General features: G+C 46.4%; 1 protein-coding gene across 1 annotated transcript in view; it reads right to left on the reverse strand.

Moving 5' to 3' along the window:
• The window catches only part of kirrel1 (kirre like nephrin family adhesion molecule 1), a 162754-nt gene that overhangs the window by 23622 nt on the left and 121226 nt on the right, over nucleotides 1-17906 (reverse strand). The window lies entirely within an intron of this gene.

Consider the following 17906-nt stretch of genomic DNA (forward strand, 5'->3'; position numbering starts at 1 on the left):
GTCTAGATGTAAGATTGGGGTGAAAAGTTATGTAATGTGGACATAAATGTAGATGGATTGGTAAATACGCTTTCTGATTACACCAAAATTGGAGGAGTTACAGACAGTGATGAAGGCTGTCAGAAGATACAGTGAGATATAAATCAGCACAATGGTGCAGCTGGTAGAGCTGCTGCCTCAGCACCAGACACCCGGGTTTAATCCTGACCTCAGGTGCTGTCTGCGTGGAGTTTGCACATTCTCTCTGTGACTGCATGGGTCTGCATGTCCTCCGGTTTCCACACATATCACAAAGACGTGCAAGTTTGTAGGTTAATTGGACTCTAAAAAAATTGTCCCTAGTGTTGTAGGGAGTGGATGAGAAAGTGGGATAACATAGAACTAGTGTGGATGAGTGATCTATTGTTGTCATGGACTCAGTGGACCATTTTCCCATCTGTATCTCTAAACTAAGCTGCAGAAATGGGCAGAGAAATGGCAGATGGAGTTTAATCGTGAAGTGTGAGCATGTGGTATCCCTGGCCTTAAATAGGGGATTAACGGCAAGCAGGATTTTCATGTGGCGGGAAAAGGTTTTTTTTTCTAGTTAGATGCCAGTAACTAGCGGAGTTTGCAGGGGTTAGTGCTGGGGCCGCTGCTCTTCACATGGTATATTAATGATTTGGAGGAGGGGATTGAAAGTTTGTGGATGATAAGTAAATAGGTGGAGGGGCACCTAGTGCAGAGAAAGCAGGAACTCTGCAGAAGGATTTGAACAGGTTGGGAGAGTGGGCAGAGAAGTGACAGATGGAATAGAGTGTAGCAACGTGTGGAGCCATGCATTTGGTCATCGGAATTAAGACACAGACTATTTTCTAAATGGGGAGAGAATCCAGAAATCGGAGGTGCAAAGTGACTTCGGAGTGCTGGTGCAGGATTCCCACCAAGTTAATCTGAAACTTGAATTGGGAGTCATAGAGTCGTAAAATAAGCAAACGCAATGCTGGTGTTTATTTCAAGAGGGCTTGTGTACAAAAACAGAGACGTTATGCTGAGGCTCCATAAGATGCTGGTCATGCCGCATTTGGAATATTGTGAGCAATTTTGGGCACCATGTCTGAGGGAGGATGTGCTGGCTTAATCCTTATCGAGGCGGCATACCCTGGGCATGCTCTCTCTGAGCAAATGCATTGCTCTGTAGTACATTGGCCACCCGGAAGGCATGACTTATCACTGTCGAGGCTGTGCTTCCTCTGGGTTAGAGGATTATCCCCAAATAATCCTATTGGCTGTGTGACCAGACAATCTCCGGGGATAACTGTGGAGTGAGGTAGTTGGCTTGATTGTGGAGGTTGGAGAATCTGCGAGAGGTGCTGCTGGGGCAGGTGACTTGGGGGCAGAGGTGGGCAAGGCCAGTTCAGGTTGTCCTCCAGTCAGACTCCAGGAGGGCTTGTGCGCTGCCTCACTGGACACTTTCTCTCACCTCTGGAGATAGTGGGCAGTGTCATCGTGAGGGAGCGCAGCCCATCTTTAGTTCAGGACCTAGCCGAGGTTGGATTTCTGGAGCTAGAAGTGGTGCAGCCTTCCCTCGTCACTGGGTGATGAATCCAACTAGTTCCTAGAATGACGAGAGGGGGGTCTACATGAGTCACCTCAGCTCCACTTTGAGTGAGTTGGTGATTCTGTTGGCCCTAACGTTCCAGCCAAACGTCCTGAAAGTCCAAAAATCTGTGCCAGGCCACTCGCTCCACCTCACTGTGTGCCGTGACTGCATGCCATGCACTTTGTGAACATGTATGCTCCCAGGCCTGACGTGAATGAGTGTGCTTATTTCAAGAGGTTTCCACTCTTAAGAGCTCCATTACTGTGCCAAATGCATCATTCTTGGTGGGGGTTTCAAATATACCCTCAAAGAGGTGGAAATCAGTCCAATTTTCAGTATGGCCGATTGTCAGTGAAGAAGTTGACAGAGTTGGTCAGCTCCTTAGACTTTGTGGATATCTAGCCATCCTGACTAGCACCTTGTGAAATGTGAGGAGTTGCATTTTGGAAGCACTATCATGGACAGAACCTACACGGTGAGTGGAAGGGCTCTGGAGAGTGTTATAGACCATACAGATCTAGGAGTGCAGGTAATAGTTATTTGAAAGTTGCATCACAGGAAGGCGATGGAGAGAGAGAAAGCAATATAGATAAATGTGAAGTTATCCACTTTGGCGGCAAAAACAAGGGGGCGGATTATTATCTCAATGGGGTTAGGTTAGATAAGGGGAGGTGCAGCGGGACCTGAGTGTCCTTGTACACCAATCACTGAAAGTTGGCGTGCAGGTACAGCAGGCAGTGAAGAAAGCGAATGGAATGTTGGCCTTCATAACAAGATGATTTCAGTATAGGAGTAAAGAGGTTCTTCTGCAGTTGTCTCGGGCTCTGGTGAGACCACATCTGGAGTATTGTGTAGTTTTGGTCTCCTACTTTGAGGAAGGACATTCTTGTGATTGAGGCAGTGCAGCGTAGGTTCATGAAATTAATCCCTGGGATGGCGGGACTGTCATATGAGGAAAGATTGAAAAGACTAGGCTTGTATTCACTGGAGTTTAGAACGATGAGGGGTTATCTTATAGAAACATATAAAATTATAAAAGGACTGGCCATGCTTGATGCAGGGAAAATGTTCCCAATGTTGGGCGAGTCCAGAACCAGGGGCCACAGTCTTAGAATAAAGGGGAAGCCATTTAAGACTGAGGTGAGAAAAAACGTTTTCGCCCAGAGAGTAGTGAATTTGTGTTATTGATTCGGGACGATCAGCCATGATCACAATGAATGGCGGTGCTGGCTCGAAGGGCCGAATGGCATCCTCCTGCACCTATTTTCTATGTTTCTATGTTTCTATGTAAGGGCTACCTGAAGTTAGAGAAGTCACTGTTCATACCGCTGGGGTGTAAACTACCCAAGGTAAACTACCTCATATTTACCCACCTCTCCATCCCATCCCCCTTCCCAGTTTTCCCACTAGTCTTACTGTCTGCTCCTACTTCTTTCTTTGTTCCGACCCTCCCCTGACATCAGTCTGAAGAAGGGTATTTACCCAAAACTTCGCCAATTCCTTCTCTCCATAGATGCTACCTCACCCTCTGAGTTACTCCAGCGTTTTGTGTCTACCTTCTCACAAAGGATGGTGGGTGTATGGAGCAAGCCGTCTGAGGAGGTAGTTGAGGCAGGTACTATTACAACATTTAAGAAACATTTAGACATGTGAATGGATAGGACAGGTTACGAAGGATATTGGCCAATCACAGGCACGTGGGACAAATGCAGATGGAACATGTTGGGCAAGTTGGGCCGAAAGGCCTGTTTCCAACATTGTATCATTCTATGATTCAATCTATCTTCCCTCTCAACCCATTTCTCCTGCCTTCTCTCCATAACATTTGACGCCCTTACTAATCTCTAACCTATACATCTCTGCCTTAAAAATGTCCAATGTCTTGGCCTCCACAGCCATTCGTGGCAATGAACTGCACAAATTCACACAGCTCTGGCTAAATAAATTCCTCCTCATGTCCATTTTGAAGATATGTCCTTTTATTCAGATACTGTGCTCTCTGGCACTAGCCTCTCCCATCACTGGAAACATCCTTTCCACATCCACTCTACCCTAGGTCTTTCTGACACAAACTATTTATGCAGTTGATGCTGGAGGAGGATGTCAAAGGACATTTCTGTATCCACTTTCCAATGGCCTGACCTCCAGCTTTTTTCGAGGAGGGTATTAAAAGACATTTCAGTCTCTACGATGAATGGCTTCAGGGCAATGGGAAGCACTGGTTCTCTGAAGCGGTCCTGGAGGAGGGCAGCCAGTCACTGGTGTGTGTATACATCCAGGTAGTGGCTCTATACCTAAAGACCCTGCCAAGATACCTGACTACCCAGTGTCCTCCCAAGTGGCACATGTTGGCAAGATTTATTTCTCCAGTAGAGCCACTGCCTCCTCGCATGCACATGGTTATCGGAGGTGGCCTTCAGTCGTGCTGCTCTGGAGGGGATCGCCAGCTCTTATAAGAGTCTCAGGCATAGTTTTCTCTGGTTGGGATCTATCTCCACCGGCAGTGGGCAGTACTGCAGCTGCAAGAGTGGCCTGTGACCTTTACACCACATCATATGTTGGGGAAGCTCAAGTACTTGAAGTGATTCTGGCTGGGGTGCCGAAACCCTAGAATCTTTCTCTGGAGTCAGACCCACATAAGTTGAGATGAAGGCTGGTGTTTCCTGTAGAGTCTGCTCCTTCATACCATGCATTTACTTGATGGATCATTTTATTTTGGGCAACAAGCGATGGAATGGATGGGTTTGGAGAGCTATGAGAATGCAGGGTAACTTGGACAGGTTGGGTTAGTGGGCAGATGCATGGCAGATGCAGTTTAATGTGGATAGTTGTGAGGTTATCCACTTTGGGAGCAAAAACAGGAAGATTATTATCCAAATGGTGTCAAGTTGAGAAAGGAGAAGTACAACACGATCTGGGGGTCCTTGTTCATCAGTCAATGAAAGTAAGCATGCACGTACAGCAGGCAGTGAAGAAAGCGTATGGCATGTTGGCCTTCATAAAAAGAGTTGAGTATAGAAGAAAAGAGGTCCTTCTGCAGTTGTACAGGGCCCTAGTGAGACCACACCTTGAGTATTGTGTGCAGTTTTGGTCTCCAAATGAGGAAGAACATTATTGCTATTGAGGGAGTGCAGCGTAGGTTTACAAGGTTAATTCCCGGGATTGCGGTACTGTCATGTGCTGTGAGAATAGAGTGGCTGGGCTTGTACACTCTGGAATTTAGATGGATGAGAGGGGATCTTATCGAAACATATAAGATTATTAAGGGTTTGTACACACTAGAGACAGGAAACATGTTCCCGATGTTGGGGGAGTGCAGTACTAGGGTCCACAGTTTACGAATAAGGGGTCGGCCATTTAGAACGGAGATGAGGAAACACTTTTTGCACACAGAGAGTTGGGAGTCTGTGAAATTCTCTGCCACAGAGGGTGGTGGAGGCCGGTTCTCTGGAAATTTTCAAAAAAGAGCGAGATAGGGCTCTTGAAGATAGCTGAGTCAGGGGATATGGGGGGAAGGCAGGAACGGGGTACTGATTGTGGATGATCAGCCATGATCACATTGAATGGTGGTGCTGGCTTGAAGGGCGTATGGCCTATTCCTGCACCTATTGTCTATTGTCTATTGTCTATATGGGCCAAACAGAGGCAGGTGGGACTTGTGTAGCTGGGTCATGTTGAGCCGTGTGAGCAGGTTGGGTCGGAGGACCTGTTTCCACACTGCATCTCTCTATAACCTACAAACCATCTACATCTTTGGAATTTGGGAGGAAACGGGAGCAGCCGGAGGAAAACGGCATAGTCAAGGAAGAATGAACAAACTCCGGACAAACAGCTCTGTTGTTAGGAGCGAACCTGGATCTCTGGTGCGATGAGGCAGCAGCTTAGTCACTGTATCACCGTGCCATCCTGTGGTAGGCAGGTTACTGGAGAGTACATGAGGGATATACATATGCATTTGTTTTGGTGGAAACTGCTTGGTTTTGCACATGGAAGATTTTGTCATGAACCTGATTGAGTTTTAACTAAAAAGGTTGTCGAGGGCATTGTCTATATGGACCAGCAAGGATTTGTTAAGGCTCCACATGGTAAGCCGAAGGTTATATCACATGGGATCCAAACTAGCCGACTGCTTACAGAATTGACAATTGAAGGAAGCAGAGGTGGAAGGTGGAAGGTTGCCTTTTGGACTAGAGGCCTGTGACTAGTGGTGTACCTCATGGATCAGTGCTGGGCCTGATGCTTTTTGTGGTTTAAATCATTGGTTTGGATGAGAATGTAGAAGGTAGGATTAGTAAGTTTGCAGATGACTGGTATGGTGGCTGGTATCGAAGATAGCGAAGATGGTTATCAAAAATTACAAAAGGATCTGAATCAGTGGGGCAGGTGGGCTGAAGAACGGTTAATGGAGTTTAATGTAGGTGTGAGGTGTTGCATTTTGGGAAGTAAAACCAGGGCAGGACCTTCACAGTAAATTGCAGGGCCCTGAGGAGTTTTATAAAACAGAGGGATCTAGGAGTGCAGGTACATAGTTCCTTGAAAGTGGCATCACAGGCAGGTAAGGTGGTCAAGAATGCTTTTGGGCTTCATCAGTCAGGGTATTGAGTATAGGGTTGCAACCTGTAAAGTGACCTATTACTTTTACCCAGAGATGCTGCCTGACCCGCTGAGTTACTCCAGCATCTGTTTTCTATTGCGTATAGAAATTGAAATGCCCCTGTCCCACTTAGGAAACCTGAACGGAAACCTCTGGAGACTTTGCGCCCCACCCAAGCTTTCCGTGAGGTTCCCGGAGGTTTTTGTCAGTCTCCCTACCTGCTTCCACTACCTACAACCTCTGGCAACCACCTGCAACCTCCGGGATCCGCACGGAAACCTTGGGTGGGGCGCAAAGTCTCCAGAGGTTTCCGTTCAGGTTTCCAAAGTGGGACAGGGGTATTCGGCTACAGTTGCACACGATGTTTGTGAGCCGCATTTGGAGTATTGTGTTCTGTGTTGGTTACCCTACTATAGGAATGACAAGACTGGGACAGGTACGTGCCGTGAGTAATTACTCAGGGTGGCAGTCAGTCGGCTTTTAAAAAAATCTTAAACCGCGCATGCGCAGATTGTTCTCTCCAAAAAAATTAAAAAATTAAAATAAAGAAATACAATTTGCCCAAGGATTCTAAATCTCCTTCATTCTGAATTACTGAATGGGTGGAAGGTGGAGGGTGATGGCAGGTGGGGAGATGGTGGGGAAAACGGGAGCACACCGGGACATAGAAACATAGAAACATAGAAAATAGGTGCAGGAGGAGGTCATTCGGCCCTTCGAGCCAGCACCGCCATCCATTGTGATCATGGCTGGTCATCCCCTATCAATAACCCATGCCTGCCTTCTCCCCATATCCATTGACTCCACTAGCCCCTAGAGCTCTATCTAGCTCTCTCTTAAATCCATCCAGTGACTTGGCCTCCACTGCACTAGTTGAATCAGTTGTGATCTTATTGAATGACAATACTAGTACAAGAGACCAATTGGGGGAGGATTCCTTTCACAGCGTGTGGGGAGTCTGGCCAGAGGTAAAGTTGCGGGGAGGGCAGGAGCATTGAGAAGGAGGGGGTCGGGGATCATGCCAGTAACCCACTCACTCAGTGCTCCTGCGGCACTCCGGGCGTGGAGCCACCGCATTGTGGCCGGGGAGGGAAGCAACTCCGGTGGCTGCGAGCGGCTGCCGGGACCTCAGCGCCTTCTGCCGGCCCGCTCACCTCTGGCCCCCTGCATCAGCGCTAACAAGGGACCAATTGAGGTTACGCGCACTGACATATGGAGTAAGCCCCACCGCCCGGTGTCCTGATATCCATCGCCCGCTGACCCGCTCTTGAGCTGGTTGCTGGCATGATCCCCGGCCCCCACCTTCTCGACGCCCCTGCACCTCCCGCAACTTTACCCCTGGCCAGACTCCCCACATGCTGTGAAAGGAACCCTCACCCCCCCCCCCAGCGGCGCTGTCCTTTTACAGCCGCTTCCCATCAGCTGCTAGCAATGATGGATGGACTTGGATATACAGTACCTCAGTGCAGCAACATCGTTCTTGATGTTACTGTACTGAGGGATAGCCAAGTCTACCTTTCTTGGCTAACAACCTCACCTTCGGCCTCCAAGATGCATGTAAATTTTCGTGCCTTATTTTTGGGTAAAAAATAGTGTCTTCATTGCCGGAAAATACAGTATTTAAAAACATATAGCTCAAAGAAATCTACTTACCGCATTATTTGTACACAAACTCAATTCTTCCATCCTTGAGATAATGACAATCCATGTTTGAAAAACCCACCAGGAAACTTGCGCTGCACATGTGCAATAGGTTGCTGCGCATGCGCAGTATGCAGTCCATGCTGTAAAGGCAGTATTTCAGCTGCCTTCAGCTCCCCTTGAAATTGACTGCTTGAAGCAGCGTCGACGGCACGTGAGCTGCACACACTTTCGCGTATTACATGTCCTGCGCATGAAAGGCACGGAGAATTATGCCTAAGAGATCGATCTCTTAGGAAGGCATAATTCTCCCTTGCCTTTACGATTTATATTTAATAATTATCATTTTATAATTTTAGTCAGGGTAGGCAGTGCATACCTTGCCTACCCTGATGGCACGTGCCCGTTGGGTCCCATGTTCACATGGGAGGGCTGATCCCCCAACACAATATTCCACCTCTCCACCAATGCCAATATTGGTAGCCAGTGGGGGAGAGGGGCTTTCTAGGATGCTAGTATCGGTGTTGTGGGCCGAAGGGACTGGTTTCCAGAGGGCTAGTATGGCAATTGTGGGCCGAATGGATTCTTGGGCCGCAGCTGAGTCACTCAGGGCTGGTGGGCTGGCAGCTCAGTCACTCAGGCCTGGTGGGCTGGCAGCTCAGTCACCCAGGCCTGGTGGGCTGGCAGCTCAGTCACGCAGGGCTGGTGGGATGGCAGCTCAGAAACTGACAGAAATTCTGCCCAAAACAGGTGAGAGACTCTGTGAGAGAGAAGGGGGAGAGTGTGGAGAATCAATTTTAGATATTTTTCATCTTTTTCTTCAGATACCAGCAATGAAGGAGGAAAGTCTATCCTGGCCTGGATCTCACAGGGAGCCAATGAAGGGAGGGAGAAAAATACTGGGGTGATGTATAATACTTGCAGAGGGAATGACTCGGAACTGCAGTAGTTTTGGGAGCAACAGCAGCAGGAGTTTAGCAAGAGATACGACTGATTGGCTCTAGCCCAAGTGGGAGGAGAGAAGTGAGTCAGTGCCGGGAAAACAGTTGAAAACTGAGAAATTGGTAAATCAGGCAATTTATCCGTCAATTTAAGCAAGACGGCTCTTAGGGAGCGGCAGTGAGTTAGCAGCCTTGTGAGTAAAGTGTGAGTCTTTGGATCGAGAGACTTCGGAGAGGAGACCACGCAATACGCTTGAGAGGTAGAGACGAAAGAAGGAGATGTCAGGCAAGCTGATTCAGTGCGATGCTTGCAGTATGTGGGAGGTCAAGGACACCGCTGGTGCCTCTGGCTGCTACAAATGCGAGAAGTGCATCCAGGTAGAGCTCCTGAAGGACCGTGTTGGGGAACTGGAGAAGCAAGTGGATGACCTCCGGTTCGTCCGAGAAACTGAGTCGTTCCTCGACAAGTCCTACAGTACGATTGTTACACCTAAGGTACTGGAAGAGAGAAGGTGGGAGACAGTGAGAACGGGAGGGAAGCATGGAATGCCAACGTCCCCGGGTGTTGTACCTCTTGTGAACAGGTTCACCCACTTAGAAGCTGTCGGGACAGAAGAGGTGTTTACACTGGGCGGCGGACTGGCTTGTGATGCGAATAGGGCTGTTGAGCCAAAACCAAAAAGGCCTAAGGCAGGCAACGCCATTGTAGTGGGAGACTCCATTGTGAGAGGTACGGACAGGGGTTTCTGCGGCAACAGACGGGATGCGAGGATGGTGTGCTGCCTTCCTGGTGCCAGGATCCAGGATGTCACGGACAGAGTGCAGAAAATCCTCAAGGGCGAAGGTGAACATCCGGAAGTGGTAGTGCATGTCGGCACAAACGATGTCGGAAAGAAGGGGATGAATATTCTGCAGCATGACTTTAGAGAGCTCGGAAAAATGCTAAAAAGCAGGACCTCCAGGGTTGTTATCTCCGGTTTGCTTCCAGTTCCTCGTGCTGGCGAGAGCAGGAACAGGGAGATACGGGACCTGAACGTGTGGCTGAGGAACTGGTGCACGGGGCAGGGATTTAGATTCTTAGATCACTGGGATCTGTTTTGGGGTAAGGGGGAACTGTACAAAAGGGACGGATTGCATCTTAACAGGTGTGGGACCAGCATTCTGGCAGGCAGGTTTGCCACTGCTACACGTGTGGTTTTAAACTGAATAAGGGGGCTGGGGTGTCGAATGGGATAGTGGAGGATGGAGTTAAAGGGAAAGGGTTTCTTAAATGTGTGAGCGTAGAGACAGAGGGGTGTAAAATGAGGGTAGAAGCAATAGGTAGCAAAGTGAAAAGTAAAAGTGGCAGGCAGACAAAACCAGGGCAAAAATCAAAAAGGGCCACTTTTCAACATAATTATATAAGGGGTAAGAGTGTTGTAAAAACAAGCCTGAAGGCTTTGTGTCTCAATGCAAGGAGCATTTGTAATAAGGTGGATGAGTTGAATGTGCAGATAGCTATTAATGACTATGATATAGTTGGGATCACGGAGACATGGCTCCAGGGTGACCAAGGCTGGGAGCTGAACATCCAGGGATATTCAATATTCAGGAGGGATAGAGAGAAAGGAAAAGGAGGTGGGGTAGCGTTGCTGATTAGAGAGGAGATTAACGCAATGGAAAGGAAGGACATTAGTTTGGAGGATGTGGAATCGGTATGGGTAGAGCTGCGAAACACTAAGGGGCAGAAAACGCTGGTGGGTGTTGTGTACAGGCCACCTAACAGTAGTAGTGAAGTTGGAGATGGTATCAAACAGGAAATTAGAAATGCGTGCGACAAAGGCAAAACCGTTATAATGGGTGACTTCAATCTACATATAGTTTGGGTGAATCAAATTGGCAGGGGTGCTGAGGAAGAGGATTTCTTGGAATGTATGCGGGATAGTTATCTAAATCAACATGTAGAGGAACCAACGAGAGAGCAGGCTATTTTAGACTGGGTATTGAGTAATGAGGAAGGGTTAGTTAGCAGTCTTGTTGTATGTGCCCCCTTGGGCAAGAGTGACCATAATATGGTTGAGTTCTTCATTAGGATGGAGAGTGACATTGTTAATTCAGAAACAATGGTTCTGAACTTAAAGAAAGGTAACTTTGAGGGTATGAGACGTGAATTGGCCAAGATTGACTGGCAATTAATTCTAAAAGGGTTGACGGTGGATATGCAATGGAAGACATTTAAAGGCTGCATGGATGAACTATAAAAATTGTTCATCCCAGTTTGGCAAAAGAATAAATCAGGGAAGGTAGTACATCCGTGGATAACAAGGAAAATCAGGGATAGTATCAAAGCGAAGGATGATGCGTACAAATTAGCCAGAAAAAGCAGCATACCGGAGGACTGGGAGAAATTCAGAGACCAGCAGAGGAGGACAAAGGGCTTAATTAGGAAAGGAAAATAGATTATGAAAGAAAACTGGCAGGGAACATAAAAACTGACTGCAAAAGTTTTTATAGATATGTGAAAAGAAAGAGATTAGTTAAAACAAATGTAGGTCCCTTGCAGTCAGAAACAGGTGAGTTGAACATGGGGAACAAGGATATGGCGGACCAATTGATAACTACTTTGGTTCCGTCTTCACTAAGGAAGACATAAATAATCTGCCGGAAATAGCAGGGGACCAAGGGTCAAAGGAGTTGGAGGAATTGAGTGAAATCCAGGTTAGCCGGGGAGTGGTGTTGGGTAAATTGAATGGATTAAAGGCCAATAAATCCCCAGGGCCAGATAGGCTGCATCCCAGAGTACTTAAGGAAGTAGCTCCAGAAATAGTGGATGCATTAGTAATAATCTTTCAAAACTCTTTAGATTCTGGAGTAGTTCCTGAGGATTGGCGGGTAGCAAACGTAACCCCACTTTTTAAGAAGGGAGGGAGAGAGAAAACGGGAAATTACAGACCAGTTAGTCTAACATCGGTAGTGGGGAAACTGCTAGAGTCAGTTATTAAAAATGGGATAGCAGCACATTTGGAAAGTGGTGAAATCATTGGACAAAGTCAGCATGGCTTTACAAAAGGTAAATCATGTCTGACGAATCTTATAGAATTTTTCGAGGATGTAACTAGTAGCGTGGATAGGGGAGAACCAGTGGATGTGGTGTATCTGGACTTCCAGAAGGCTTTCGACAAGGTCCCACATAAGAGATTAGTATACAAACTTAAAGCACACGGCATTGGGGGTTCAGTATTGATGTGGATAGAGAACTGGCTGGCAAACAGGAAGCAAAGAGTAGGAGTAAACGGGTCCTTTTCACAATGGCAGGCAGTGACTAGTGGGGTACCGCAAGGCTCAGTGCTGGGACCCCAGCTATTTACAATATATATTAATGATCTGGATGAGGGAGTTGAAGGCAATATCTCCAAGTTTGCGGATGACACTAAGCTGGGGGGCAGGGTTAGCTGTGAGGAGGATGCTAGGAGACTGCAAGGTGACTTGGATAGGCTGGGTGAGTGGGCAAATGTTTGGCAGATGCAGTATAATGTGGATAAATGTGAGGTTATCCATTTTGGTGGCAAAAACAGGAAAGCAGACTATTATCTAAATGGTGGCCGACTAGGAAAAGGGGAGATGCAGCGAGACCTGGGTGTCATGGTACACCAGTCATTGAAAGTAGGCATGCAGGTGCAGCAGGCAGTGAAGAAAGCGAATGGTATGTTAGCTTTCATAGCAAAAGGATTTGAGTATAGGAGCAGGGAGGTTCTACTGCAGTTGTACAGGGTCTTGGTGAGACCACACCTGGAGTATTGCGTACAGTTTTGGTCTCCAAATCTGAGGAAGGACATTATTGCCATAGAGGGAGTGCAGAGAAGGTTCACCAGACTGATTCCTGGGATGTCAGGACTGTCGTATGAAGAAAGACTGGATAGACTTGGTTTGTACTCTCTAGAATTTAGGAGATTGAGAGGGGATCTTATAGAAACTTATAAAATTCTTAAGGGGTTGGACAGGCTAGATGCAGGAAGATTGCTCCCGATGTTGGGGAAGTCCAGGACAAGGGGTCACAGCTTAAGGATAAGGGGGAAATCCTTTAAAACAGAGATGAGAAGAACTTTTTTCACACAGAGAGTGGTGAATCTCTGGAACTCTCTGCCACAGAGGGTAGTCGAGGCCAGTTCATTGGCCATATTTAAGAGGGAGTTAGATGTGGCCCTTGTGGCTAAGGGGATCAGAGGGTATGGAGAGAAGGCAGGTACGGGATACTGAGTTGGATGATCAGCCATGATCATATTGAATGGCGGTGCAGGCTCGAAGGGCCGAATGGCCTACTCCTGCACCTAATTTCTATGTTTCTATGAATACTTACTGATGGGCCAAAGGGACTCCTCCTGGGCTAATAGAGGCCTGATGGGCCAAAGGCTCTTTTCATTTCATTTCCATTTCCTTTGCAGTTTCAAGCACAGGGCAGGCCAAACAGCTCATTGCATTTTCGTTTCATTTCCATTTCAGTTTCTAGCACAGGGCGGGCCAAACAGGTCATTGCATTTTCATTTAATTTCCATTTCCATTGCAGTTTCAAGCACAAGGCAGGCCAAACAGCTCATTGCATTATCATTTCATTTCCATTTCTATTGCATTTTCAAGCACAGGGCAGGCCAAACAGCTCATTGTATTTTCATTTCATTTCCATTTCCATTGCAGGGCGGGCCAAACAGCTCATTGCATTTTCATTTATTTTCCATTTACATTGCAGTTTCAAGCACAGTGCAGGCCAAACAGCTCATTGCATTTTCATTTTATTCCATTGCCATTTCAGTTTCAAGCACAGGGCAGGCTAAACAACTCATTTTATTTCCATTAAGGGCTAACAAATTATTTATTGAAAGTCCATTGCAGACTCACAGTTCAGTAGACTCACAGTTCAGATGATTCACAGCAGAATCAGAGTTGTGGCCTCTCCCTTACGATCTTCCAGAGTGACTGACTCACGTCCAGGCATCCGGGGTTTTATAGACCTGCCCACCCCCCCCCCCCTCCCCGGAAGGGGCGTTACCTTCAGCATAGTGATTGACATGCAAGTGGACCAATCAGCTGATCTCAAGATTTTTCAAACGCGCATAACTTTTTTATTTTTCATGAATCGGAAAAATCCTCGGGGGTGCCTCAGCGGAGGAGGACTGTGAGTAAGATGGCCAAAAATCATTTTAGAATTTTTTCTAAAATCAATATACAGTACAGATAGGACGTGGTCAAGATGAGACATTTAGTTATATAGATGTTGTTAGATTGGAAAAAGTGCAGAGACACTTTCTGAAGATCTTGCTAGGATACGACAGCCTGAGCTATAGGGGGAGGTTGGTGCCAGCTAGGACATTTTCCTTTGGAGCGCAGGGGGATGAGGGATGATCTTATGGAGGCATATAAAATCATGAGGGGAATTGATGAGATAATTGCACACTTTTACCCAGAATGCAGAGGGGCTGGGTGTGAGGGTTACTGCGGGAGCGGAGGGAAGGTTGAGGGTGTGTGGGGAGAAGGGCTGGTGGGGAACATGGGGGAAGGGAGGTGTGCTCCAGACGGAAGGGGAGGTGGGGGTGTTTTGGGAGGGGGAGGGTCAAGGTGTTTAGGGCTAGAGGCTTGTGTCAAAGTCAAAATCATATAACCATATAACAATTACAGCACGGAAACAGGCCATCTCGACCCTTCTAGTCCGTGCCGAACACGTATTCTCCCCTAGTCCCATATACCTGCGCTCAGACCATAACCCTCCATTCCTTTCCCGTCCATATAACTATCCAATTTATTTTTAAATGATAAAAACGAACCTGCCTCCACCACCTTCACTGGAAGCTCATTCCACACAGCCACCACTCTCTGACTAAAGAAGTTCCCCCTCATGTTACCCCTAAACTTCTGTCCCTTAATTCTCAAGTCATGTCCCCTTGTTTGAATCTTCCCTACTCTCAGTGGGAAAAGCTTATCCACGTCAACTCTGTCTATCCCTCTAATCATTTTAAAGACCTCTATCAAGTCCCCCCTTAACCTTCTGCGCTCCAAAGAATAAACCCCTAACTTGTTCAACCTTTCTCTGTAACTTAGTTGCTGAAACCCAGGCAACATTCTAGTAAATCTCCTCTGTACTCTCTCTATTTTGTTGACATCCTTCCTATAATTAGGCGACCAAAATTGTACCCCATACTCCAGAATTGGCCTCACCAATGCCTTGTACAATTTTAACATTACATCCCAACTTCTATACTCAATGCTCAGATTTATAAAGGCCAGCACACCAAAAGCTTTATTTACCACCCTATCTACATGAGATTCCACTTTCAGGGAACTGTGCACAGTTATTCCCAGATCCCTCTGTTCACCTGCATTCTTCAATTCCCTACCATTTACCATGTACGTCCTATTTTGATTTGTCCTGCCAAGATGTAGCACCTCACACTTATCAGCATTAAACTCCATCTGCCATCTTTCAGGCCACTCATCCAACTGGCATAAATCTCTCTGTAGGCTTTGAAAATCTACTTCATTATCCACAACCCCACCTATCTTAGTATCATCTGCATACTTACTAATCCAATTTACCACACCATCATCCAGATCATTGATGTACATGACAAACAACGGTGGACCCAACACAGATCCCTGTGGCACCCCCCTAGTCACTGGCCTCCAACCTGACAAACAACCATCCACCATTACTCTCTGGCATCTCCCATTCAGCCACTGTTGAATCCATCTTGCTACTCCACCATTAATACCCAACCATTGAACCTTCTTAACCAACCTTCCATGAGGAACCTTGTCAAAGGCCTTACTGAAGTCCATATATACAACATCCACTGCTTTACCCTCATCAATTTCCCGAGTAACCTCTTCAAAAAATTCAAGAAGGTTAGTCAAACATGACCTTCCAGGCACAAATCCATGTTGACTGTTCCTAATCAGACCCTGTTTATCCAGATGCTTATATATATTATCTCTAAGTATCCTTTCCATTAATTTGCCCACCACTGACGTCAAACTAACAGGTCTATAATTGCTAGGTTTACTCTTAGACCCCTTTTTAAACAATGGAACAACATGCGCAGTACGCCAATCCTCCGGCACTATTCCCGTTTCTAATGACATTTGAAATATTTCTGTCATAGCCCCTGCTATTTCTACACTAACTTCCCGCAATGTCCTAGGGAATATCCTGTCCGGACCTGGAGACTTATCCACTTTTATATTTCTCAAAAGTGTCAGTACTTCCTCTTCTTTGAATCTCATAGTTTCCATAGCTACTCTACTTGTTTCCCTTACCTCACATAATTCAATATCCTTCTCCTTGGTGAATACCGAAGAAAAGAAATTGTTCAATATCTCCCCATCTCTTTTGGCTCTGCAGATAGCTGTCCACTCTGACTCTCTAATGGACCAATTTTATCCCTCGTTATCCTTTTGCTATTAATATAGCTGTAGAAACCCTTTGGGTTTACTTTCACCTTACTTGCCAAAGCAACCTCATATCTTCTTTTAGCTTTTCTAATTTCTTTCTTAAGATTCTTTTTACATTCTTTATACTCCTCAAGCACCTCATTTACTCCATGCTGCCTATAATTATTGTAGATCTCCCTCTTTTTCTGAACCAAGTGTCCAATTTCCCTTGAAAACCATGGCTCTTTCCGATTTTTACTATTTCCTTTCAACCGAATAGGGACATAAAGATTCTGTACTCTTAAAATGTCACCTTTAAATGTACTCCATTTCTCTTCCACATCTTTCCCATAAAACAAAATGTTCCAATTTACTCCTTTTAAATCCTTTCGCATCTCCTCAAAGTTAGCCTTTCTCCAATCAAAAATCTCAACCCTAGGTCCAGTTCTGACCCTCTCCATAATTATATTGAAACTAATGGTATTGTGATCACTGGTCCCGAACTGTTCCCCAACGCATACCTCTGCCACCTGACTCGTCTCATTTCCTAACAGGAGGTCCAGCACCGCCCCTTCTCTAGTAGGTACTTCTATGTATTGCTGCAAAAAACTATCCTGCACACATTTTACAAACTCCAACCCATCCAGCCCATTTACAGAATGTGTTTCCCAGTCTATGTGTGGAAAATTGAAATCTCCCACAATCACTACCTTGTGCTTACTACTAATATCTGCAATCTCCTTACATATTTGCTCTTCCAATTCTCGCTCCCCATTTGGCGGTCTATAATACACCCCTATAAGTGTTGCTACCCCTTTCCCATTTCTCAGTTCCACCCAAATAGCCTCCCTAGACCAGCTCTCTAATCTATCCTGCCAAAGCACTGCTGTAATATCTTCCCTGATAAGCAATGCAACACCTCCACCTCTTGCCCCTCCAATTCTATCACACCTGAAGCAACGAAATCCTGGAATATTTAGTTTCCAATCACAGCCCTCCTGCAACCATGTTTCACTGATCGCCTCAACATCATATTTCCAGGTGTCAATCCAGGCTCTAAGTTCATCCACCTTTCTTACAATGCTCCTAGCATTAAAATATATACATTTAAGAAACCCACCCTCTCTTATTCTCTGTTTATTGTCTTTTTCTTCTCTCTCCCCTACATTTTGGGTCAGAGTGCTACCATTCTCTGCCTCCTGCCTCACACACTGACTGCTAGCTTTCCCAATTTGAGTCCCTCCCCCCAACCATACTAGTTTAAAGTCTCCCCAGTAGCCTTTGCAAATCTCCCCGCCAGGAAATCAAAGTCAAAGTCAATTTTATTCGTCACATGCACCCGATGGTGCAGTGACATGAATTTGCCAGCAGCGATACACTTAAAAAGAACACGCAATACACAATGGAATTTAACACAAACATCCACCACAGCATTCTTCGCTGTGGTGGAAGGCAACAAAATTCAGTCTGTCCTCCTCCTTTGTTCATCCATGGTCGGGGCCATAAACCCTCCGTAGTCGCCACTACAAACGGCCCGATGTACAGGCCCCCTTATCGGGATGATCAAACCTCCGACGTCGGGACGGTCAAACACACTCTGGAGCGCCCGAATCGGCACTTTCCTACCGGAGACCGCGGCTTCAGGATGTTATAGGCAGCAAGCCGGCGGTCGGAGCTCTTCTTCGGCGAGCCCCGGCAAGGGATCCCAGACTCCAGATGGTAAGTCCACTCCACACCCGCGGGTAGAAAC

The sequence above is a fragment of the Amblyraja radiata genome, chromosome 24 (assembly GCF_010909765.2).
Source record: "Amblyraja radiata isolate CabotCenter1 chromosome 24, sAmbRad1.1.pri, whole genome shotgun sequence".
NCBI classification, from domain to species: domain Eukaryota; kingdom Metazoa; phylum Chordata; class Chondrichthyes; order Rajiformes; family Rajidae; genus Amblyraja; species Amblyraja radiata.